Source organism: Neopsephotus bourkii, unplaced genomic scaffold (assembly GCF_033783945.1).
Source record: "Neopsephotus bourkii isolate Nb327-2 ecotype Australia unplaced genomic scaffold, CSIRO-AGI_Nbou_v1 NB_1615, whole genome shotgun sequence".
Classification (NCBI taxonomy): Eukaryota; Metazoa; Chordata; class Aves; order Psittaciformes; family Psittacidae; genus Neopsephotus; species Neopsephotus bourkii.
Window position 1 is genome coordinate 4,816,664 of NW_026902090.1, and position 23,386 is coordinate 4,840,049.

General features: G+C 45.0%; 1 protein-coding gene and 1 long non-coding RNA gene across 4 annotated transcripts in view; both read left to right on the forward strand.

Annotated features, from left to right (window-relative positions):
- Positions 1-2,875: 2,875 nt before the first annotated feature.
- Positions 2,876-8,567, forward strand: LOC133222699 (uncharacterized). Its single transcript, XR_009728339.1, has 2 exons — positions 2,876-3,762; positions 5,357-8,567. It is a non-coding gene; the product is annotated as an uncharacterized LOC133222699 (long non-coding RNA).
- Positions 8,568-15,125: 6,558 nt separating this feature from the next.
- The window catches only part of ADD3 (adducin 3), a 101,769-nt gene continuing 93,508 nt past the window's right edge, over positions 15,126-23,386 (forward strand). For 2 of the 3 annotated variants that reach the window (XM_061372651.1, XM_061372656.1), the window contains exon 1: positions 15,126-15,266. The gene's annotated coding sequence lies outside the window, so the exon portion shown is untranslated. The remainder of the gene's footprint in view (positions 15,267-23,386) is intronic. The other variant, XM_061372654.1, reaches the window with a different exon arrangement.

Consider the following 23,386-nt stretch of genomic DNA (forward strand, 5'->3'; position numbering starts at 1 on the left):
GGAAAGGAAAGGGAGGCAGCAGCAGGCCAGGTAGATATCTGAGTAGTTCCACGTCTGCTCCCTTCAGTTAAATACCAGATGTTAGGAATTTGCTTGTAAACCTTCAGTGACAAGAATGAAAATGGAGCGTTTGCTGAGTTCTCTGCCCGGCTCTGTTTCAACACCAAACTGCACACACGTCCCTGCTCACCTGCACTCGCCTGTTTGCAAGTGAAATGTGAGCCTCGCGGCCATTCCCAGCACTTTTTAGTTTTCACTTGTCTGTTCTAGCAGGACAAAAGATGGGAAAAGCTGGATGTACTGCATGCAAGAGGCCACAGTGGTCACTGGTGCCCTGGTAAGAGATTAGGAGATCATCTGTTCAGCTTGCATAAAACTCCATGCTGCTGAGGAACTATATCCTGGTGAACTGGATATACTTATGTATGTACTCCATATTTAGATATGAAAATCATGCTTATTGCACAACAGAGGCTTTTGTTCAGTTCATATGATACTATTCTTCCTCAAAGAGTTTGCTATCACAAACGATAACAGGGTGCAGTGACCTGCCTGTGTTTTGGCCAGACACCTGGGAAGCATTTTTATTACACAAGGTTTCCTTATCTGCTCCAGCAATAAAACTAAAGGAGCCAGGTGCCTTTGCCTTCCGTAATGCTGCTTCTCTCCCTGTCTGCCCAGGAGGCAAGCTTGGGATAGTGGCGCATCTCTTTCAGGCAACGCTAACCCAAGTCTCTGGCACCTGGAATTAGCAGTGAGAGACCAGGCATGGATTTTGTTTCTAATTAACATTTGCAGTATAGTAGAAATCTAATTTTAAATACATATTTATAAACATTTTTTTTTATAAATATAAATCATATATATTACATATATATGTATGGGCCACATGTTATGAGCCCCAACTTGCACCCAAAGTCACTGCCTTTGTGAGCAAGACACACTCACCTGCCGAAAAATCCCTTGGGCCTGAATGTGTGGAAATAATTTGGTGTCCTGTGCTATGCAATATATTAAATGAATCACGGTACAAGAAACAGATATTTATTCCACTGGGTGCAGGAGTCCAGACACAAAGTATTGGGTTTCTGTCTGTCTCAGATAACGGGACAGAGCGGAAAAGTTGGGATTAAACATTCTACATGTGTAAAGCTTAAAAATGCAGCCTGAGTCCTGTAACTGGCCTTACCCTGGCACAACCCTGTGTGCTGGCACACACCCTGCACATTGCACCAAACTCTGAGGCTGTTTGGGTGCTTTAGTTTGGTGCCTGGCTACACTTTTCAACTTCAATGCCCAAGGGACAGTGATCCATAGCCCACATCCATGAGAGGTCTGGGACCATCCGAGACCACATCTGTGATATTTCGGGTCTTTGGACACTGCTCTCCTGAGATCTAACTGAGCCGTTTTCCTTAAAGCAAAGGCTCCTTTTGTTCAATCAGTTATTTTTACCTGTGAAACCAAAACTTGATTAGGAGTCAGAAAAGATGGTATTTTTTTGCCAAATGAAACATGGAATGCAAAGAGCTCCAGAGAAGTTTGGGGGCTGGGGTGTCCCTGTCAAGTTAGCTGCTTGGTTCTTAGCAACTCCGTATGGAGAGTGCTTACTCAGAACTCTTCAAGAGCAAGCAAGAGCCTGAAAAAGCAAATGAAGCAATGAAAAGGGTCCCTGTAGAAAGACGGTGCATATCCAGGGATGCTTCTTGCTTGCAACCTTTTCTGTCATGCACTGATTCTGCTATCATCAGCAGGATATCATTGCTCACGTGGGTCCTGTTTGGGTCATTTCTAAAAGAACTGTGGGTCCAGGAGGTGCTCTGTGCTTGGGGTCCCCAAGGGGCCACGGCCTCTGGTCCCACAGGGTGGCAGTCACTGGAAAGCAGTGTGACACCAGCCCTCCAGCCATCCTACCACCCACAACCACTGTCCTTCCCTGGCAGTGGTTGTAGGGAATGAAAAGCACCATTTTTATAGTTTAAAATCAGTCAAAACAGAGTTTTGCTCAAACAGAGCTCTGCCTCCTCCCATATTTCACTAAGAGCTATATCACCACCAGTGCTTCCTGGCTGTGGGAGCTGGGCTTCATTCCTAAAGAAGGAAAGATCTGCTGCTTCTCTTCTGTTCCTGTTTGCATCCCTCACAGTGCTTGAAACGTGCTGTATCCTGAGTTATTCTTAAACAAGCCCTCCCATTGTTCGAGTCATGGGTTATGAATTCCGTACCTTTGAAGAAATATGACCCGTGCAATGGAAAAGTGAGAATGATGTGAAGTCTGCACGAGATACTCATGGCGGTGACATACAGGAAAAGGATGAATGCTTTGCACTGTCCTCATGAATGAAGCACAGGAAGGAGGTGTGACAGGGCAGCGGGTGAGCTGCTGGGAAATTGCCATGGTTCCTAAAGCTCCACTGGCTCAATTTACATCCTCGCCCTGCATTTCCATTGACTGAAAGTGTTCCTCATAAGGGGCTCCTCTGGCACTGAAAGACTTGGCTCTGCTAAGAGATGGTGGCTTTTCTTAATACCTAACATGAGTGATTCAGACCTAATTTGTGACATTTGTGTTGCGACAGCCTGTGCTGAGCAGGGCACATATACATGAGTACACGTCTCTACCTGGGATGGGGTAATCCTGGTGCTGATCTCCTCTCTTTGGTGACCAGCAACAGAACATGAGGAGATGGAATGAAGCTGTGTCAGGGAAAGTTCAGATTGGTCATTAGGAAAAGTTTCATTACTAGAAGGGTGGTCAATGACTGGAACAGGCTCCCCACAGCACCAAGCATGTCAAAGTTCAAGGAGCAACTGGAGGAGGCTCTTAATCATCTGATTTAGTGTTATGTAGTCCTGCGAGGAGCAAGGAGTTGGACTCAATGATCCTTATGGGTCCCTTCCAACTCAAGATCTTCTATGGTTCTATGACAGTCATCAGTCCTCTGCACATCTCCCCACATTAGCACTGCTCCTTTATTCTCATCAGTAATGCCTGCTGGGTATTTGCAAGAGTGGGAGAAAACATTTGTGCTGCTAGAGATCAAAAGTGCCTCTCTGATGGCTGCAGTCTCCTCCTAAGGACACCATTACCAGCCATGCAGGGTGTACTTGCCACAGCCAAAGGCCTGATGCAGGCAGGCACTGAGCATCACTGAATGCAGCCTGCAGCCTGGACTGTTTGGGGTTTGCTGCTGGGGCTCTGTGCCCCGCATTGTCCCTGTGGTCACTTGGCTTTTTGTTCACTCAGCACCAGCAGCACCTGCACTTGCTGCCACTGGTTGCAATACCTATTGCCGAGCCTCAGTGCCTCGCTCCTGGAGGCTGCTATCATGTGCAAAAAGGAAGAAGAAAGCAAAACAAGCACAGCCAGGATCCACATAATACTGCCGCAGCTCTGCCAGGAAACGGACTGTAAAAGTTCCTGTATTTAAACCGGGGAGATGAGTTTTATTGTTAGTGGTTGTTATAGCAACCCGAGGTGCCTGAGAGTAATACATGCTCAGCGCATTGCAACAGACTCTGACAAGTTCAAGGCTGTTGCCTTGCTGCTAAATCTTGTTGCCAAGGCAATGCAACATAAGACAAGAGCCTAGAGAAATGAATACTGCTGACAGCTCGTGCCAGCAGGCTAGGGCTGATTAAAAGGGAACTTTTGAAACTGATGTTAACTTAAACAGCGCAGCAACAGCAGAAGGGAAATGGGAGCACAGAGATGGAGGAGAGGATCCAGAGGAGGAGCAGTGGGTTAATGTCAAGCAACAGGTAAAGGAAAGCATTTGATTAAAAAGCAGTGTGTGTGAATAGGATGTCTTAGTCTGTAATGCAAGAAATGCACCACATTCGTGGAGGGAGGAAAAAACCCCACAAAATTGTTATTTTTTACATTTATTTCACTTGGGCAGTGCTGCTGTAACTTGAAGGGGAACTTTGGCTTTTTCCCAATGGTGTTGACAGCAAAAATCAGGTTTTTTTCAGTCAGTTTGTTGAGTGACGCAGGTATTATTGCTGCTGTAGTAAAAAAGCCAGGAAGTAGCTCAGTTGACTTTCAATTTATGTTCATTTCCAGCCTTTTTAGACATGCTTCATAGCAAAACGTTAGCTGGAAAAGAGATGAGGCTGCAAGCTGATTATTCGCTCCTGACTATGATTCACTGTTAATGCTGACGGTATGCTCTGAGTTGAAGGAAAGAGTACTACCTGAAGGAGCACAGAGTCAAAATAGACGATCAATGCCAAAGCAGTCAGGTAATTAAGTTAATTTCAACTACCAATATAATATTTTGACATGTGCTATGGGATACTAGGATACTAAAATACAATACTACTGAAGTGCCTCGAATAGATACACAGCGATCTCAGATGAACTTGTTGACTTGTCTATTGATTTGTGAATAAAAGCATATTTCTTAAACAATTAGCATAGCAGTATTCTGATCCACTCTTACTCACGTCTCATGCATTTTACATTCTCATGGACTGTCAATAGCTAAAAACGATCTCATGTTTTCCTATTCAAGGACTATCTCATCATGTGCATCTTGCAGTACAGCAGCATACAGCAGTATACCTGGGACCACCAAATGCCCTGTGGGGGAGTTTGTTCCCCTGGCTCCTGGGAAAGTCAGGTTTGCAAGTACTTTGTACTATTTAAAAATGGAAAACTAAGACAAGGGAAGCGATTTGCCAATTGTAGTGGAAATTTTTCTTGTACAATCATGGGCAGAGCCGTCTCTATTGACCTTTGGAAAAGGAAGGCTTTTCATTAACTGTGAATTATTTTTGTACTAATTCAAAGATCTTAAGCCGTGGGCCAGGAAGCAGGCAGGTGACTGGTCATATGCTTGTAACCATCATTTGTTTTCCAGCAGCTGAATTATATTCAAAGACACTAGCATTGTGTTACTTGCAACCTTACAACTATGACTGGCATTTTTCCATAGCTTGCTGTGAAGCATTATGTGGTCAAAAAGAAGAGAAAACCTGGTTCAATTGTGAAGGAAACATGACATTGCCCCAGAGGGTGCTTTAGTTTGAAGACTGTCTATTAGGCAAATAAAATGATCATTTTAGAACTGGCCATTAGCATTTTCTTTTTAATAGGAAAACAAAAGGAAACTCTATTTTTAGTCTTGGTTGAATTTCTCTGCTGGTGACTCCACACATGGTGTTACTTCTTAATATATCCAGGAGAAGGTTTCAAAGCCTTCCAGTATATCCTTCCTTTTTCTAAGGAGATGCATACACAGAAGTCTGGCTAGTAAACAGGCAAAACCATATGGGCAGGTCACGCAGCAACACCAACACTTGAACTGCAGGATCCCAGAGTATTTTCAAGACCTGGCTCGCCTATGTGCAGGTCTCATCTGCCCTTGATGCCTGTGACAGGAGGACCCTTCTTGGAAGATTTCCTAGACCATCTTTACCATCCCGAGCTTGTTGTGTGATGTCTCCTCCAGGACAGATGGGACGCACAGCGGAAGCTCAGACCTCCCCAGAAGAAACCATGGCTGAATCACACTGCAGCTAAGTACACCTTGGCACACGCTCCTAAACATAGAGGCACATCCCAAGGGCATCCTCCTCTGCTTTCTTTTGCCTCCTACCCCTCTCCCCTGCTGTGCCCCTATTTAGTTGTTTGAAGGCCACCCCCAGAGAAGCAATGTGGAGCTGGGACAGTGTGTTATCGAGATAGCTACTGATAGCAGAGTAGACAGAGCTGTTTCCAGAATGATTAATACTATTAGCACATGCTGAAGCTTAAGGCTGAGCATAAGCTTTAGAGGGATGGATTTTGATGTAAAAAGTGAATAAATGAGACAACTGTCAGAACAATGAGTGATGAACCAAGTAAAGATCCTTAGCAAAGGATATGCAAAGCACTGCCTACTGACCTCTTTTCACTGCAGCTGCTGGTAAAATTCCCATTGCCCTTCAGGCTGGAGAATTAGCCCAGCAATAGCATGTGGCACAGAGGTAACCCAACTAGCAGGCATGAACACTATTCCCACAATTAGCCATATGGCATTTCAGCAGGGCACAGCAATGGTAACGTCCCAGGATCCAAAGCACTGCTCCTCTCCCAGCCCAAACCATGCAGCACTGCTCCTGGAGCATGTTCTGGGTATCTTTGTACTGCCCTTTACCGTGCATACCTGGAGTGCCTGCAAGAGTACCAGGCTGAGGGCTTGCCCTGTTGCTGAATAAAAAGCATACCTTAAAAGAGCCGTCTGATTTACACTATCTTCTCATAATCCCCACTCCAGGGGTCTCAAATGCTATAATTGAAAACCTGCTGTTCATCTTCTGAAAGTGAGGCTTAACCTGCTGTAGGCAGCTCCCAGAAGGACAGTATTTTGCATAATCAGGTACATTGCAGGGAATATGTTTAGCAATTTTCTGGTTTTCTCCTCCTGACACTTCTCTCACAGGAGAGCGAGCAAACAAAATCTAGTCATAGCTGCGCAATATCCTCTTCCCCAGTTCCTTTTTTTAACCCCAATCATCGAGGCTACTGGTTTTCCTAAGAATATTGTGTTGTATGGGTTTCATTTCTGTTTTGAAAATCTATTCCTCTCTTTTTTTCAGGAGATGTCTTGGCAATAGATGTCTTGAAGGGATTCACCAAAATCTGGTGGGTTTTGTGACCTTAGATCCACGCCTGCAAAGAAGTCATATGCACAGGGTGTTTCTCTGGAGTAGCTAATTCATCTTGGACCGAGCCATATGATCCCCTTTTCCAGTCTTGCCTTATGGCCTCTGTGGAATGTCACATTGGCTGCAAGGGAATTATTAGGTCTTGGCAAGACTTTAATATCCTCAAAAAGACTTGTTAGGGACCAAGACTTCAGCCTCCAACTATTTCCTCTGATAAAGCAGAGCATTCACAGCAGTTCATTAGTCTTGAATCACCAGCTTGAGAGAAACTAAAGCTTCCCACAAACCAGAAGGACTCTGCAAGTAAAGCTGGCTGGTGTTCCCTGACTGCTAGCTGGCTTCGAAACCAAAGCACAAAGTGTTAATTCCCATTAGAGAAATCAGTAGCTTGGGACACATCAGCCACGGGTTGGGAATATGTATATCAAGGTGGAAGACAGGTTATGAATTATGGCAACACCTGATGCGCTGGGATTTGAAAGACAGTCCGTCAGGACATCTGAAAACTTCAACTCTCATACAGGGGGATGCACATTTGATGTTTTTTCCTGAAGACCATTCATACACAAAGTTTGTAGCAGTGACAGAACTACATGTTCAGTCCCTTAGAGCTGTTGTTTTGAGTTGGGTTTTTATTTCAATACTCGGTGTTATCTTTCCATTCATGTCCAAAATTACACTGATAATCCTGGAAAGCACCAGAGCATGAGTATCATATCTGCAGCTGGATCTTTCTGCTAGGAAGTCAGCTACACAGCATGGAAAGTATTTTTGTTATCTCATTTTGAATCACTGATAACAGCATCACAAGTGAAGGGGCTGTACTTTTCATCCATCAGATAGGGAGGAGCTATTCCCACAATCCCAGCACCATCCCAAGCACCCATTCTCAAGGCAGAGAGGTGGGATCTGAGTTACACATTTTGTAAACCAGGAGGAGCTTTCTCAAAATGTGGAGGGCACAGCACAGGTGCAAGTGACAGAGGGTGGATCACAAAACAAGTACCTCCATGCCAGCTTCCCCAAGCACTTGTATCACTGACTTGAGCTTCAGAGCATAGCACAGAGGACACACAGTAAAGGAACCTGAGAGCTGGCCCCAGCAGCAGCCACCAGAGTACTCAATCTGAGTAAGGGTATCAATCAGATGCTCAGAAACTCCCAGCTGACTCATGGCCCCATTTCTTGGCTGTGTGCTGGCCTCTTTACACCTCTAGTGTTGGAAAAGGAAGTGAAACAGCTGGTTCTTATGTTCTCATTCAACAGCTTTGAAAAGCCCCCCAGTTGTAGAAAAATGAAGCAGAGCTGCAAGGTCTGGAGTTGGTTTCCTAACCGAAAGCCAGGCAGGATGCCGGATCCATAGCTGCCGTTTGGTTTGACAGAAGGCCAACTCCAACACCACCGTTCTCATCTGCTTTAATGTCAGCTGAACATTTGTGTGCCATTTTCACACCCAGCACCACCCAAACCTGTACCAAAGACTAAAGTACCCCCAACTTTCTGTGGAGTGTTGGCACAAATTGCAGTTTTGTTCAGTGCCATTTGCTGTCACTCGATCCATGTTTTTGACACAGGGCTCCAAAGCAGAATCCCAGTTCAGCAACTACCCTAGAATGTGTCCCATTCCAGCCTCTCTCGGGATGTGCATATCCTTAGTTAGGCACACATTTAAATAAATCACTACAGCCATGCTGAAGCCTGGAGAAAAAGCATCCCAGCAAGACAGAGAACTGGCTTGGTCAACCATACACAATGAGATGTGTTCAAGCCAGCTAATGGGTAATCCCGTGTCTATGTACCACAAATACACAACATAACTCACTGTCCCACTTGGCAGAAAAGTGTTATTGCCTCTTGGGAAACAAGCATTCCTCATCAAAGACTATTCCTGTAGAATAAATAATCAAACTAAACTAATGTGTGTGTGTATATATATATATTTCACATGGATTTATATGACATGTTGCATATGCTCATGTCAGTCCATCTGAGGGGGTAGAAGCTGATGAGGAAGTTGTAACTACATGGAAAGAACAGGAATTCTCTGGTGAGCCTCAGTGTGGCAGACAGGCTGTTCTCAGAGGTTGTAAAAGACTTCTGCAGCCTGCTAATTATACACCAGCCAAATCTTATTACAAACAAGTAATAAGTACAGGCACGTTTGTTGGTTTTGCTAATGACATTAATGTCTTTTTTGATGATTTGCAGAGCTACAGGGGGCTAGAGACTCAATTTGTACTGATTTATCTCCCACTCTGGTGAAGCTTAGGGAGGTCTGTTGATGTTTGATAGCTTTTTGCCATCTATCTTTAAACAATCCAAGGTCTGTTTTCTGCACAGTAGTTTGAGCTGCTTCTTCTGCTGAATAACACACACATTCAGAACTCTACTTAGATAGTGGATCTGTGTATTATTTTCTAGTATATAAGTGATGATACATAGAATTACACACAACTGTTGTTAAAGGGAATTTTTTACTAGTCCATAGCTTCCTTATGTCCCTCAGCAAAACAGCTGTGACACTGAAGTCTGCTGTGCAGATTCATTTATCTCTCCCTTGAGGAGTCCCAGGGAGTTCAGATACCCCGGTTAAAACCACTGACTTTGCAGTTTAGGGTAAGTCATCAGCAGGGAAAGAGCTGGTTAAAACACTCTGAAGAATTACCAGGATTTGCCAGGCAAAGCAAAGGTTTTTCCTCTCACACACTATCCACATACCTCTGTGACTGATTTGTTTTGAGTTTCCAGTGTCTGTTTGCACAGACCTGATCATCAGTCCTGCTGCCTTTATCCACTTCCTGTCTGAGTACAAACCGAGACAGCCAGCAGCAGCAATCTCATGTCCTTTCGTACGAAACACACTGAACACAGTTTGTCCCGCCAGGGAAATCAGTGCTTGAAATATGCAAGTAATCCCCTGACTTCATAGGAATATGCCCCGATGGATTTTGAAGCGTGCTCTCGATGGCTGCAGGGACAGAAGGACATTGTGCTGAGCACACGCTTGCACGCTGCCGGCAGATGCCAGCGAGCTCTGCTTAGGCGCTGCTGGCCCATGCTGCTCTTTGGGGCTTTCGACCCCGCCATTCCTAGCATTACGCATCCCTGGGAATACGCTCAGAAACTACAGATGAGGTCATTCCCAAGAGGCTGCTTAGGTATTTGGGGCCCTTGACACTGAGAGGAGCTAAAATCTTGTACTCTTATGAGTGGTTTTTAAAGGGAAAGTGGAACTCTTTTTATAGTACATTTGCCATTTGTTAATCTTGCATTGGCAAATTATTAACTCCTCTACAATTTGTTCATCCTTATCGTTAGAGATTGTGCTAACATATGTTCTTCTTATTTGCTTCAAAAGAGGCTTTGGGAGTAAGACTTACCTATGCACAATCCAAACATTATTCATGAATTAGTATTGTTAACACGTATTAACAAATTTGAGGCTGATTTCCTCCCAGTGTGGTCCTTTCAAGTGACCCGTCACAAATGAAAAGCAGCAGTTTGCCCAAAAGGCCCTGAATTTGACTTGATGCTCTAAACTTCAAAACTTTAGTCCAGGAAATTGCACCACATGCTCCTCTGCAGGGCCAGAGTTAGAACAACAAGCACAGCATGCAAAGAGGCATCACCACTGAGGGCAAGGGGTGACTCTAGCTTTGTCCTGTGTCCAATTTGTCTTGGGATAATGAAGAAGAAAGTGAGAGCTTGCGCTGGAGTCCAGGATAGGTACAGAAGGCCTTGTTCAGAGCTACTGAATCAACACTCACTTCCCCCAGCTCATGACCTTATGCTCCTGCACTTCCATGTTCCTCTCCCCAGGCAGTTGTACTGGCTTCCCACAAGGTGTGGGTCTGGGAACTGCACACCCCATCAGAAATGGCAATTCAGCTTCAGGTCACAGTTAACATGCTGACAAAGAATCCCTACTTTGTTGTTCAACCAACATAAACCTTTTGTCCCAGTGTAGATGGTGCCGAGCCGCCAAACGTGGGTTTCTTGATGTAAAAGGATGTGCTGTGCTCCAAATGCATCATCAGAATCACAGATTAGAGATGTCTTTTTAAAAATGTGCTCAGAAAAAGAGTTTCTGCTTCCAAAAATAACTTGTATTTTACTTGTATTAGAAGAGCAGGATGTTCTTTCCTGTCCTGAAGGGATAAGGAGGAAATGAGAACTGTGGGGTTTTTATATGGTATGAGCTACTATTCTTCTGGACTAGTGCTGTGAGTCTTGATTTTTATTTATTTCTTTTTCCCCTAGCCTTAGCATTTTATTCCCCACAGACCTCATTTTGCTTCCATTCATGTTGATGTTACCCCAGTGAAGCTCTCTTTGATTTCAAAGGCATGACTCCGTATTTACAACCTCTCCCATCCTAAGGCATTAGAAGGGAGGTGACCGACTGAAGAGAGCGAATGTTGAATGTCTCAAATCTGTTTTCAAATGAGATAAAGTCAGTCAAGAGACACAAGTGGGGGCAGAAAGCATCCTTTCCTGTCCTCTGTGTTTGAAGGAAAGAGACAGCGGCTTGGAGGAAATGTGAACGTAATGGACTGTACGTTTGTGTCCCATTGTACTGAGGTCTGACAGGAAACACTTGGGGTTTGATTCAGGAAAAAGTAAATAGTATTCCTTTATAATACTCTCATAACCCTGCTTATCCTGCAGTATTTGACTACATCCCTGTCTTTAATGTATATATTCTCATAGCCCCCTCCAGATGACCAGAAGGAAATCTGGCCACCGGGGAGCGGGGGAGGCATGGGAAGAGACTGTACAGCAATTTCCATCCGACAGCCCTCCTAAGTTACAGCAAAAGGTCAGCAGCTCTGTCCATTTCAAACCAAAGGGACTGGAGCGGCTGCCATTATTGACTGCCACAATGGTGGCTCCTTATGGGAAGTAAGCTGGAACTTTGGGTAACATCGGGTAACATCTGAGCAGCCTTCACCAAGCCCATGAGAGTGCTCTGTCGCCCGAGGATCTTGCTGTGATATATAGATGGTTGTGGCAAGGTCTCCCACCACAAGACCCCAGCAGGCACTGGGGAATCCCTTGGCTAGAGGTTTACCCTGCAGCAGCATGGAAAAGGTTCCAGGCCCCAGCATTTAGGAACCTTGTTCCTCATACAGCCATCGGAAGATGAAGAGGTCTGTAAGATCAGTGCTGGACACTGGATATGCCTTTCATAGCTCCTGAGGGAGCCTGCCTCCTGGAGCGACTGGGGTCAGGGAGCTGTTACAGTCCTTTGTCCAGAGGGAACATGCAGTACCACAAGTGTTTGGCATTTTGTTGTACTGCTAAGGAAGCTGCAAAGACTGCAAAAGAAACTAACCCCCCCCTCCACTCCATAACCCAGAAGAGACGGGTTGAGGACATAATGCCCTTGATTGAAAAAGGAGGCACCCAGGAAACCTTGTGGCATATATTTCTTTTTAAACTAGAGCTACAGTAATTTGGCATGCATGTCCCCTGAGCTGCTTCCTAAACCCCAGCTGCATGAGGAATTATCTAGCTCTTAGCTGAAGTAACTCCTTAAAAATAAAACCAAAATCCACCCTCCATGTAGGTCGTTAAAGTGCTAATAAAAAATGTTGATGAATCTCTGAGCAGTGCTCTGATTATCTCTCTGTGGGGAATGAAGAACTCATTAACATGAGCTCCATGCCACTCCCTCCTCCTTTCTTAGAGTCTGGCATAGAGCAAGGAAACAAATGTTTGTGGTTTGGCCAAGTTTCTAATGAGTAGCTCAGCTCGGTCCAGTGATTAGACACATGGCTTTACAGAGGGTGAAAAGGCTGCAGCACCGTGTAAAGTGGCAAAGTATTTCTGCCAGATTGGGTCCCCAAAACTGCATGAAACACTTTACCTGTTGTGTGGAGTTTTTTACAATATATTTAGCAGTAAATATGCAGAGAGATGGTTTCATTGACACCGTAGACAGAGAGCAACACTGTGAGGTCCAGAGAGAGTAACAGAGCCGGATGTATGTCTGAGGACCCACTTGCCAAAAATGCAGTGTTGGGGTAACTTCCTATGGGTTTTGTTTCACTCGCTAAGTGTTTGGGGTTTTGTATACACTAAGCTATAGTCTGAACCCCAAAAGAACAGCCCTGGATGTCATCGTGTCCTCCCTGCTCTTCTACTCCACAGAAGGGTGCCTACACAGCAGCCCCCAGGCACCACAGGAGCCCACAGGCAGGCAGCACAGGCAGCGATCTGCACTTGCTGCAGCCCAGAGACCTGCCTAACTAGAAGTGTCCCACAGTCCCATTGTCACAGTCACAGGCCAGTGACTCTCCAGGAGCACCTGGCAGTGTTTAAGAAGGAGGGAACAAACCCTCCAGAATTAATGGGAGAAGTTTCTCCCATGCAGGAAAGTTTCTTCTTCATCCTTGTAATCCATTTAGAGCCTTATTTATGAGCACTTGTCATCTCCATAATCTTTCCAGGACTAAAGCAAAACTCATCCACATGCCCAGGAGAAGAAAACTCACCCTACAATAAACACGGAAAGCATCTGCTGGGCTAAGCAACCTCTGCCTCTGAAATTCAAATCTCAAGGTGTGTGATCAATGTCACGCAGCACCTTAGCACTCAAATCAGCCTACCGAGACATGAAGTCTGTCCCCTGCTGTTGCAGACAATACGTTGTATAATGACTTTAATGAACTTCATCTCAAAAGCAGTGAGATTTTTCCATTCCAAATACCTCCCCTGAAAAAAGAAATTTGATTGCTCTAATGATTAATAGCTCTCCTTTAATTTCCAGCTGACATCTGTGTGTGGCCAGTCCATACCCAATTGCTCATGTGCCAGCACCATCTAGCTAAGCAGTTGTCTGGGCCATACAGAGTGCAGAAGCTGAAGCAAGTCCCAGTCCAACAATTTCATTGCAGTATCACCCTCATTTTCCAAACCACACCTAAAACTCACTATTTCTTGGCCTTTTAATAAACTTTGTGAAAGTTTATTATAACATGATACAGATAATAACAGGAAATAAAAAAGAAGGGATGAACATGCAAGGAACAGGACTACTAATTCCATGAGTGAATACATACGCAAATTGGAGAAGCCAATTGCTCCTACCTTCATAGCACACTCCACGCGTAAGTATATGTTCTTACAGTGCCTAAGGCAAGTTTTAATTTCCTACAACCACCAGATAGTTAGAGGCCTTTATTAAATAACAGATGCCATACCACCTCATCCCATTATTAGTGGCCGGCATTCACAGGTTCCCAAAGCACTGGTCTGAGCAGGTGGGACCATCTCAGGGCTAGGTATACGTTATGTTCTGCATCCTCTCCCTGTGCAAATACCCCATGGCTGGATAGTTTGGTGCCTCAAGCAGGTTTTCCTCCAAGAAACTCTCTAACTCCCAAGGGACATTGTTTGCCTTTCCCTGATGGATTTGAATCTCCTATACTGATGTGCTGGCAGCAGCCAGCGAGGCTGGATCCTCTTTGTCGACTCCATCAGAGGAGGGTCCTGGACATGCAGTGTCATCACCTTGCCCTTGCTCCAGCCCTGCTCATTTCCCCATGATCACAGTCCCCAAGGGGCTATTTAAAAGTGAGCAGTACGCAGAATGAAAAGGTTTTGCCCCCAAACTTCCATAAAGTTGTGTGGTTTACACCTGTAAGCAATCCTGCTGATTTCAAAGGGAACTTTTAAGCCTTTCCAGCCTGTTTCAGACAACTTCTGACTTTTAGAGATAATTAAAACCACAATTAAAGCACAGACGTTTTAGCACATAAAGGACAACTATCACCCGGTGCTTAGGGAACTTCAAACGGCCGGCCAGAACCGCTCGGAAGTGAGCAAACCAGCCCTGAAACCAAGAAACCGGTAACGTTGGGTGGGGAACCGAGACAGGGATGATTTCAGCTGCGACGCAGAACAATTACAGAAAGCCAAAGGGGAAAAAAAAGGGACAGCTTTTGCCAAAACGAGTTTTGTATTTCGTACAGCTTTTTTTAGCCAGGGCCGCTTTCTCCCTGCGGATGATGACTTCTCCTTGGCGGCATGAGCCATCTGGATAAGCCTTCTGCGGCCTTTCAGCCCCAATCTCTTTAATTCTTGTCTCAAAACAGGTATTATTTTGCGTTTAGGGGGGGGGTGATTTTATTTGCTGTTCCCTCATAATGCACCTCATTTTACACCCCCGTCAGCGGCGCACCGGGCATTGCAGAGCCCACCTCCTCACGGCAGACCCCGCTCGCCATGGGGAGACAAACGCTCCCCGGAGGATGCCTCGCCAGCGCTGCAGGTACAGCCACGGCTGAGGCGCGGCGGCTGAGGCCGGGCCAACAATGGAGGGCAGCCGGGGCGGAGGGCAGAGCCTGCGGCCGCCGGCCCCCCTCGCCCTCCCCCGGCTTCAAACTTGGCCGAGGGGTGGCGGAGGAAGGGCGGGAGCGCGTCCCCACTCGCTGCCAGATAGTGATCCACAGCGGGCGGGCGGGCGCTGTGGGCGGAGCCCAGGTGTCCCTTCCTGCCACATAGTGCACCGCCCCTTTCCCCGCCCGCCCGCTCTCCGCGGTGGTGCTGGGGCTCCCGCCGCCGGCGGGGAGGGATGGACTGAAGCACAAAGGCGCGGGCCCGCTGAGGTAACGCTCCGGCGGTACGCGGAGAGGAGGAGTGGGGAGGGGGACCCTGCCCGTTCGGCGGGGCTGCGGCCGAGCCGTTGCCGCTGCCGGGGAAGCCGGCGGGAGGCCTGGCTGGCTTCCCCCCGTTCCCTCCGCCGCCTCACGGGGAGCGCGGGGCCGCGGCTGAGGGGGGCTGCGGTCGGGAGCGCTTCTCGGGTGTAGGGCAGCTCTCCGGCCGTGGGAGATGCTGCAATGCTGTCGTTCTGTCTCGGCGCCGAGCTGGGAAGGACGGAGCTTTAAATAATGCGCCTCTCTGCTCCGAGACTGCTAATCGAGTAAAGCCTGGGGAGTCGTTATTACAGCCGCGGGCTGCCCTTGCTCCACCGCAAAGCTCCACGCCCCCTACGAGGCTGGGGAAACTTGTTAAAATTTGCATTCTTTATGGGTTTTATTTCACATATTTGATCGCGCACGGCTCCGCATCCGTTGCCGATAGCGGTGCGGGAGCCCGGGAAGGCGATTCCCAAGCGCCCGTATTCTGGTCACGGCGCTCGCCGCGCTCAGGGCCGCGGTGGCCTGGAGCAGTTCGGGATTACCGTCCTTGTGCGCTTGTATCAGATGGGGCGAAACTTACGCAGTTGCTGCATGAACTTTAGGCTCCAGGAATGAGGGTAGGCATGGGCCTTTTGGGAGTTTGTCCCTCGTTTTCGGTTTCACCCCAAGGCAGTTTCCACCTCGCGTTAAAAATCCTATTTAGGAATTCAGAGCGCATTTATCATCCCGGACTACAGGGCAGGCATGCACTGCATGGCCAAATGATGTGATTTTATCCGGGAAGCCTCGGACTGGCTCCATAAGCAGGGCAGAGCATGCCTCAAAAGAGACACCTACTGCAGCGGGTCGTGGAGCTGGGTTGCTTCTGCTTCTGTCTTCTCAGCATCATTGCATTACAGGCAGGTTGAGGCTGAATCTGCTGGTTTTCATCCACAGGTCCTGGAATCATGTCTGGAGGGTAGTGATGTGATACCAAGCAGAGGGAAAATGTGTAGGAATCTGCGTGGTGCCACTATGTGGAGGAGTTAAGTTTTAAAGCAGGTAGATAAAATCATTGGCAGTGAATATCTGGGCAAAAAAAATAGTTGGCCAAGGGTTATAAAAGCATGAATGTATGAAACTGCTGAATTATTAATAGTGTGGAAGAAGTTGGTTTAAGTCAGCTTTGGTACCAGAGGAATGAAGCTGGTAAATGTAACCTCAGCCTTTAAAAAAGGGCTTTGGCACGCCTGGGGCAGCTTCAGGCTGTCTCACCTTGCTCCTGGTCCAGTTGCTGATGACTGGAATAAAGCCCAGGTGTAGCAGACTATAGCTGTGGGTGATCTGCTGGGAAAAGGCGGTGGTGGAGCGGCGCAAGCCGGGGCAGGTCAGCGCGTGGCTGCTTTGGCAGCAGATCTGCTCTGAAAGGTTCCTTCCTTCACCTCCCTGCCAGGGTTTGCCAGCAGGTCTCTGTGCCGGGTTGTTTTCTGGTTTGCACACCCTGTCACATCAGTGGCCTGGCTGGAAATGGTGTGTAAACTTACCCCAGCCTCCTTGATGGCATCCAGTACTTAGAGGGAAAGAAGGCTCCTTGGCTGTTATGATAAGCTCCTTAATGCTACCTTGAGTAAGGAGTGCATGCGCTTCTCCATGAAACAAAATGATAATTGTGTGATTAATAGCATGTACCAGTTTTAAGTTCAGGAATTGTCACATTAACACATTTAGTGATACATTAGTTTTCAGAAGACATTATTATGTGTGTTTAGTTTTTGCTGGGAGATTGTGAAGCCCTGAGCATGGAGGAAGGGGTGGGCTATGTAGGAGCTGAGTGTGTAATGATGTAGGTTAGTAAATGATGATGATGATAAAGCACGTCCTTAATTCTTGACCAATAGATGGAGCGCTGCTACGCTTCAGGATATCTGGGGATTGAATGGTCTCTTAGTTAAATCAGTCATTATCCTTGACTCTTGCCTGAGGATTGAGGCAGATGACATTATTTAAGGAAATGATGATTTTAGGGTGGTGCCGTTAAGCTGTCATGTACACCATGATCAACCTAAAGAGGAGGTCCAGATGGTGCCTTGCACACCAAAGACTTTGCATTGCTGGTAGGGTGAGTGGATTTGAGCAATGTGGGTGGCAGGGGATGTCTCACTGTGGATCTCAGAGGTGTACTGCAGCTCTTTTGTCCACCCTTTGCTGGTTATAAATGAGCATTGGGTGTTCGATGGGGCTGAATGAACCCAGCTGGATTCAGTGGAACTGTGCTGGAACTGTCCCTGTTGCATGTGATGTTAGAGGTGACATTGCATGTGGAGCTGCCTGCCTTTGTTTGGCTTGACTTGCTACAGGCCATATGACCTGGTGTAAGACACTTTTTGTGTGAAACTGATCAGAAATTAACATGTAAGAGACAAAACATGAAGACTATTTTAAGATAGGCCATTGTTAGTTTGTTTCCTTTTGTAAGTGTTTTACAGATCAAAAACTGCAATGAAAGAAGGCAGAAGGCTGCTAGATTTTCCCTTGTCAAAATCGTTGTTACTAGTTAAAACTGCAACAGACATCCTTGCCACACTGCAGATGGTGTCGGAATGATAATGCTTTAAAAAAACAAGTTTAATTCAGGAGAATAACTTGTGTGACTTTGAGCTGGTGAATAAAATTGCCTATGCTAGGTTTTAAACTGGATAAAAATCGTTGGTTCTTTAAAAAATGTCCTATAACCTTAGCAGCCATCGCAATCTCTGGCTGTTATTTCCCTTGTAAATCAATTTTGCATTTTCATAGTGCTGCTGTTTCAAAAACTGAGTCTGTCATTGTTTTGGTATTGACTTAGAGAAATACAATCTATATTATTTAATAACACTGCTTCCCATTACATCACAGGCTTTTCTTCAAGCTATGTTTTGAAATGCTGGTTGCCATATGAGAGATGTGGGCGATAGTGGTGTGGCTTTTGGTTGGGTTCTTGGGGGGTAGTTGCCTTTTGTGTAGCACTTTTTGGCAGCTGAAGATGAATAAAAGCTCCTTGACCCCCAGGGATCAAGCAGTAATGTACTCATTGTGTTAGACTCTGTGGCAAACAGATCTACTCTGCTTCCTATATTAACTTTGAGTCACTTGATATGTGAGGAAACACTTGTTATTTCTTCTCTGTATTCAAGATAATGCAAATTATTGTACATCATAGCAAATGAGATTCTGGAGGTGGAACTTTTAAAGCTGTCCTCTCAAGTGCAGGAGTGGTTTGTGGATAATTTGTGGTGTGGTTTATTAATTAAGACAAATTTGAATAAATTTGGTTACATAAGAAAGTGTCTTTACCTATGGCATGTTCTTAATCTAGGCTGGGGGGGAGGTCACTTCAAAATCAGCAGTAAACTGGAAAATGTTTAGTACTAAAAGGTTGAGATTTTATTCAGATTCATTGAAAAGTTAGTGAAAGAAGGCTTGAGATCTTCAAAGCTCAGGTTGTATTTCCCCCCCCCCCCCGGATCTTCACAGTTTAGTAAGTGTGATGTAGGTGTCAATTTAGTTAGGGCTGTGGGAGCATATTAAATGTAGTATGTGTCTTATGGTAGCAATGTCAGTTCTGCTTGACAAGTATGCAGTCAGCAGTTACAACATGCTAATTAGGGAAATGTTATAATAGCCTCATTTATTGTTCCTGTCTCTTCTGGTCTTGGCTAGGAAGAAACTCTTTTCTTGCCTTGTATTGTTTAAGGTATTGAAATCTTGGTGACATCAAAGCAGCAGGTATTTTTCATGTGAGCTAGCAGCTTGAGGTGAAGATCAGTAAATCACAAGCTGTTATGAGAGCTCCAGCTTGCTTTGTAGCTTTTCGTGGTGTTTTCTTGACCCACAGCAGCTGATGCCTGGTAAATCGCTTCTCCGTTGTACAGTCAGAACCTTCTGAAGTTAATTCTCTAGCTGAAGTACATGGCAATCTTGAATGCTACAGCGTTGATGGCAGCTTACTGCTGCTCTCCTTTGTTGCTGTGCTGCCCTGAACAAGTACCTAGGACAGTACTGGCATTAATATTAGCTGGCGCTTCAGCCAAGAACTGAACTGGCTGCTGTGTTGGCCAAAGAAAGATGATTCTGTGAATTGCTTTGAACAATCCTTGCTTGCTGTCCATCTATACCTGTAATAGCCACCTAGACCTGTAATTGGTTTCAAGATTTCTTTTTTATTGTTGCAAAGAACTATGATATGCTGGAGGCAAGGAATGCCATCCAGAGGGACCTTGACACGCTTGTGAGGTTGGCTGATGCCAACCTCATGAAGTTTAACCATGCCAAGTGCAAGGTCCTACACCTGGGTCGGAGCAATCCCAGGCACAGCTACAGGCTGGGCAGAGAAGGGATTCAGAGCAGCCCTGCAGAGAAGGACTTGGGGGTGCTGATCGATGAGAAAATGAACATGAGCCGGCTTCAGTGTGTGACTGCAGCCCAGAAAGCCAACCGTATCCTGGGCCGCATCAAAAGGAGCGTGAGCAGCAGGTCGAAGGAGGTGATCCTGACCCTTTATTCTGCTCTTGTGAGACCTCACCTGGAGTATTGTGTGCAGTTCTGGTGTCCTCAACATAAAAAGGACATGGATCTGTTGGAACAAGTCCAGAGGAGGGCCATGAGAATGATCAGGGGACTGGAGCACCTCCCATATGAAGATCGGCTGAGAAAGTTGGGGCTGTTCAGCCTGGAGAAGGCTGTGTGGAGACCTCATAGCAGCCTTCCAGTATCTGAAGGGAGCCTATAGGGATGCTGGGGAGGGACTCCTCATTAGGGATTGTAGTGGTAGGACAAGGGGTAATGGGTTCAAACTTAAAGAGGGGAAGTTTAGATTGGATATAAGGAGGAAATTCTTTCCTGTTAGGGTGGTGAGGCACTGGAATGGGTTGCCCAAGGAGGTTGTGAATGCTCCATCCCTGACAGTGCTCAAGGCCAGGTTGAACGAGGCCTTGGGTGACATGGTTTAGAGTGACGTGTCCCTGCCCATGGTAGGGGGGTTGGAACTTAATGAGCTTAAGATCCTTTCCAATCCTAACTATTCTATGATTCTATTACACTAAATAAAACATGGTTATGAGGCCAGTTGGATCTGCATCTTGTGTTTGCAGATTCAGTTCTGGAAGCAGGGTGCTTATCACCCAACCAAGTGTTCCTGTGCATGTCCTGCACAGAGTGCAAAACAGAAAAGCTTGCTTGTTGGATAAGGTTTGCTTTACTTGTTCTAATACAGTAAAAACAAGAAAGGAAAAATGTGATTTGAAATGCATATTCCTGCCCCTGCAAATGTTGACTAGCATTTTCTTGAATAAATGCTTTTTTGATAGGTCTAGATGTCTTGACAGAATGCTGTGGAAGTGATTTTGTCTTTGTGATTCAAATAAATCTAGATCAATAAAAATTATTATCTAGCCGGGTTCAGGAAAATTGCTGATGGGAGCGCAAGTTGTTTCATAGAATGCGGTATCCCAGTACTTCTGTAGCAATCTGTATGACATTTTAGACTTTATGGATTTATACACAAAAAACTTCAAAGAGCATTAGTAAGGCCACAAATTCAAGTATTTGAAAGCTGGGGAGGGCTTTCCAAAGAAAATATCCTCTACTTAAAACTGGAAATTAAATTGTAACTTAGGAAAGCATACTTATGAGCCCTTGTGTCAGGAAGAGCAGAACTGTTCTGGCTCAGACACTTCAGATCTATCAGACACTTAGCAGAGGCAACCTTCAGCCTAACACGAAAAATTAGGTGAAAATTAAAATAGGATTTGGGGACGGAAATAGTGGACAATACGAGGCAGTGCATCCAGCTCTGGCTAGAACTGAATACAATGACACAAAAGTAGTGACCTCTGAAATACCTCTGTGTTTTCCTGACTCAGATACACAACCATTTTTAGGAGTGCTAATGAAGTGCGTAACAATTTCGCCAGGCTCTTGGTCAGTGCTGAAACAGTAGTAGAACACATTTTGAGCCAGCTCTCTTTTAATATACCAATTGTTGCTACACACCAGACAAGCTACTGTATTTGCTGTGTATCCTAATCCAACAAAACCAAACTTCATTCTTAGAACATACAAACTTTATTTGGTGATTGCATGTTACAGTAGCCTGTGGATAGCAAGATCAAGTAAGTGTTCTCTTATGATTGTTTTTCAGCTGTAGTGTCTGCAATTTCTATGATGGAAATATGTGTGAAATTTGGGGTGGAAGATGCTGTGTACAAAACTAATACCTGGCACTCCCATATTAACTGGGTACAACATTAGCCCTTTTAATGTAGTATTGCTGCCATAATAAATGAATAAGTAGTCGAATAGATAATAATAAATGAATAACTATTAAATAGATATTTCAATTATCAGGATTAAACTGGGACAGTGCCCACAACAAGCCTATCATCCTGTTTCAGATCTTTCTCATATCTGGAGTGTGTACTAAGTACCCAGTAATTGTCTTTGTGATGTTCACAGTTGATCTGCACAATTTCTGGCTTCCTATGGCAGCTGTGTTTAAATGCCTGTTTAAAAGTATATGTGAGGGCAAAACTCTTCTCGTTACTCAAATGTTTTTTTGACCCCACTGTCAGAGTAGGAAGCAGAAAGCAGAGATGTTCAGGGTCTTTATTTCATTTACTAAATATAAGCTGTTGCCTCTTAGGACAAATTGTATGTTCAGGCAAAAGGTTGTATAATTTTCTCATTCTTAAAATTACTGAGGTTGTGAAAAAGAATCTCTGTGTGTGTGTATATATATATATATATATTCTTTTTGCCTTTTCTGTTCCTATTGGTGGACATAACACTGAATACAAATCTGATTCCTTACTGAAGTGCTGATTGTTCCGGGGTGACTCTCCAGAGCTATTTGTCTTTGACGTGCAGCTGACTTGGCATTCAAAGGCCATGTGCATGTTCTGTGTTAAATGGCTTAAGGACTGGAGTGACACAGCTGGAGAGCTTGGCGGATACCTCTGCATGTGCATGATTTGGAACAAAAAAGTCCATCCTCTGAAGCAAAGTGTCCAAAGTAAATCATTCTGTCAAGTTTTCGTAAATATTTTTACTGCAGAGATTTAATCCTGAGCAGCTGAGGAAGAAAACTGAAGTCATGATACATGCTTTAATTTTGGTTGTGCAGTGTTTAGTAAAGCAAAGTATGTCTGTAACCACCAAAGCCCTCTTTATATGTTTGGCTTGTTCCTTACCAATCTGATCAAAATGATGGGTCTGGTATTGAACAAAAAGTAAGAAGTGTGCAAAAGAATTTGCAAATACATTGAAATTTGTAGGATTTAAAAATAAATAAAACAAACCCCAAACTGAGTGGTCTGGAAGTCAGGTTCCCCTGTTTATTTAGTGGTTTTTACTGTTTCAAACTTTGTTTAAAGAGTTTTGCAGCATGTGAAGGGATTGAGTACATCTGGGTAGTGCTAACATGAGTGAATCTGCACTCAAAACCAGGTTAGCTTGAAAAAAAAGTAAAATCTTGAAATGAATCCAGGTAGCTTCCTACTTAAAGCATATCAAATAACATAAAGCACGTGAACTCAAGGCAACTCAGTTTAACTATATAAAATGTTGAAGCTGTAAAACATCAGGAACATTTAAACTGTAAAACATCAGGAGGGGGTTTTATAGATGCCTGGATAATTTGCCCATAGGTGGCAGGGGGGCAGTCTGGGTTCCTTTTACATCAGCTGTTTTCCTGTTGCACCTGGGGGAAAGCTGAAATACTGCTTCCTCTTGAAATGGCTGTTGCATACCAGTTACTCTCTTTGTTTGTGTTTGCTCAAGCCTAGATGGTTTTAAACAGCAGTGTCCCTAATTTTATATACCCTATGACAACTCCTGGTGTAGGGCTGATTTTTCAAAGGCTGTTTAGCTCTTCTCAAGCACCATACCATTCAAAGTAGAAATATTTGCTGTCTGGTCAGCAGAAGTTGTTCTTTTTCTTGCCATTCCTAATGTAAGTGCTTTATTGCATGTCAGTGCTTCTAATAAAATCAAGTGACTTCTAACGTATTGCCCGGTGGGATACTGTGTGCTTTAAAATAGCTTGAGTATGAATGTCTCCAGTTGTCTGGATA